Genomic DNA, 2,128 nt, shown 5'->3' on the forward strand with positions numbered 1-2,128 from the left:
TGCTAGGAAGTGGTTGTGATTGGTGCAGATGATGCACTATGAAGGTGTAAGAAAATTGCCTGTTGCTTTGCAGGTCTCTGTTTGCTTTCAATTAATAGAATAAAGATTGCTTTCAAACCAAAACAATTATTTTATTAAAAAACAACAACTGGAGGAGAGACACAAACAAAAAAACACATCAGCACTGAGGGGGATGGGGGAAGGCAGGGTGTCAGGAGGAAGTGGGGTCCTGGGACTGTTAAAGATTTGTGTATGTCCAGATTTCATATCCAACCTTTTCCTTTGGAGTTCAGTGCAGTAGGTACTGTACTTCAGCAGGGCTAAACTGCAGAGGGATGGGTGTTGAGTGTAGTGGGTACTGGGAGTCCGCAGGGCTGGACTGTGATGGGGCAGGAGTGGAATGTGGTGGGTACAGATGGGAGCCAGGAGGTTGATAACAGTGTGTTGGCGGTGTCTGGGAGGCACATGGGAAAGAGTTTTGTGACAGCAGCTGCAGGCGAGGGTGGGCACGGAGCTACTCGGTTTGCAGTGCTAGTAGTGCCTGGAGCGTGTCCACTTGGCGCTCCATAACATTTAAGAGCCCCTCCATGGCTTCATTCTAGAGTGCTACGTTCTCCTTTCAGTCCCTCTTCTCGCTGTCCCACCACTCCTTCAATTCTTGTTTTTCGGCCATGGAGTGCATCATGACATCATGCAGAAAGTCCTCTTTAGTTCTTCGTGGCCACTTTCTAATTCTGAGCAGCCATTCAGCTGGCGATAACAAAGACGGAGGCTGGGCTCCCAAGGTCATACCTGTGAAGCCGAATTGCAACGTTTTCCCAAAGCAGTAGTGTTTGTAGCAGACAGACCACTGATTCAGTGATTTAAAACACAGCCACTATTCACATACCTATCACTAACTGGCTGACCCCAGGCAAGCACACATGAGCCACAAGACCCGCAAAATGGTGAGCAACCGCAGGGGCAGGGGAAATGAGTGTTCCAGGACCATACTGTACATTGGACACATGGCTGTTAGGGACAGCCAGCACTGTAGAGGGGGCCTTATCATTACCGTCCTCACATTTTCCACAAACTGTTCATTATGGAAGATATCTCACTGCTGAGGGTGAGCAGGGAATCAAGGGAGGGTCTTCTCCAAGACTGCAGCTTCTGCCCTGGCCCTTATGTAGCTCGCCTGTGTGCAGCAATGGTCCCCCCACCCCATGACGGCAGAGTGGCGTGGGAAAGTTACCCTTAATGGGGCAAGAAACAAACAGCTCTTCCAAAGAACATGCAGCAGTGGATTGCCCAGTATCTCCATGAGAGTTTCATTGAGATCTCTAAGGCATATTCCCGTGAAGAGGGGGAGTCAATCAACACCCTGTTCTGCCACTCAGACTAGGCATGTGGTGGTACACGCATCATACAGACAAAAGCCTGCTTTCTGCAACCCTCCTCCCCCCAACAACTCACTTCAGCGATTCCCAAAATCAGAGCCACTTACCGGGGCCTCCTCTCCTGTTTGCACTTCGCCAAGCTCCAACAGCTGTGACTGGCTAGTCTCCTCTGAGGTAGAGAAGAACTCCTGGCTGCACGCATCTCTGACCTCCAAGTCGTCCTCTGCTTCTGGGTCCCCCTTCCCATCCACATCCTCATCCAAGATTTCCTTCTCCTGGCTCTGTCCACTCTCAGCTGGCACACGAGCCACCGAAGTATCCACCGGGGCCTTTGCAGTGGAGGTGGGGTCGCCCCCGAGTATCACGTCCAGCTCTTTGTAGAACCGGCAGCTCGTGGGCGCAGCACAGGAGCAGTGGTCTGCCTCCCACACCTTGTGGTAGGCATTCCGCAGCTCCTTCACTTTGACCCTGCACTGCAGTGTGTCCCAGTCATGGCCCCTTTCTGTCATGCATCGTGAAACCTGTCCGTAAGTGGTATAATTCCTACAGTTGGAGCGCAGCTGGGACTGCACAGCCTCTTCTCCCCAAATGCTGATGAGGTCCAGCAGCTGGACATTGCTCCAAGCAGGGAATCAGCTGGTTCATGGAGCAGGCATGGCCACCTGGAAAGATGCGCTGACACCACTGCCCACGTCACCGAGCAAACAGGAAAGCGACATTCAAAATTCCTAGGGAATTCAAGGGGTGGG

General features: G+C 51.9%; 1 long non-coding RNA gene across 1 annotated transcript; it reads right to left on the reverse strand.

Moving 5' to 3' along the window:
• Nucleotides 1-667: 667 nt before the first annotated feature.
• On the reverse strand, nt 668-1,765 carry LOC122466012. The gene is made up of 2 exons (XR_006291205.1): nt 1,487-1,765; nt 668-792 (listed from the first exon to the last, which is right to left on the reverse strand). It is a non-coding gene; the product is annotated as an uncharacterized LOC122466012 (long non-coding RNA).
• Nucleotides 1,766-2,128: the final 363 nt, after the last annotated feature.

Source organism: Chelonia mydas, chromosome 5 (assembly GCF_015237465.2).
Source record: "Chelonia mydas isolate rCheMyd1 chromosome 5, rCheMyd1.pri.v2, whole genome shotgun sequence".
NCBI classification, from domain to species: domain Eukaryota; kingdom Metazoa; phylum Chordata; order Testudines; family Cheloniidae; genus Chelonia; species Chelonia mydas.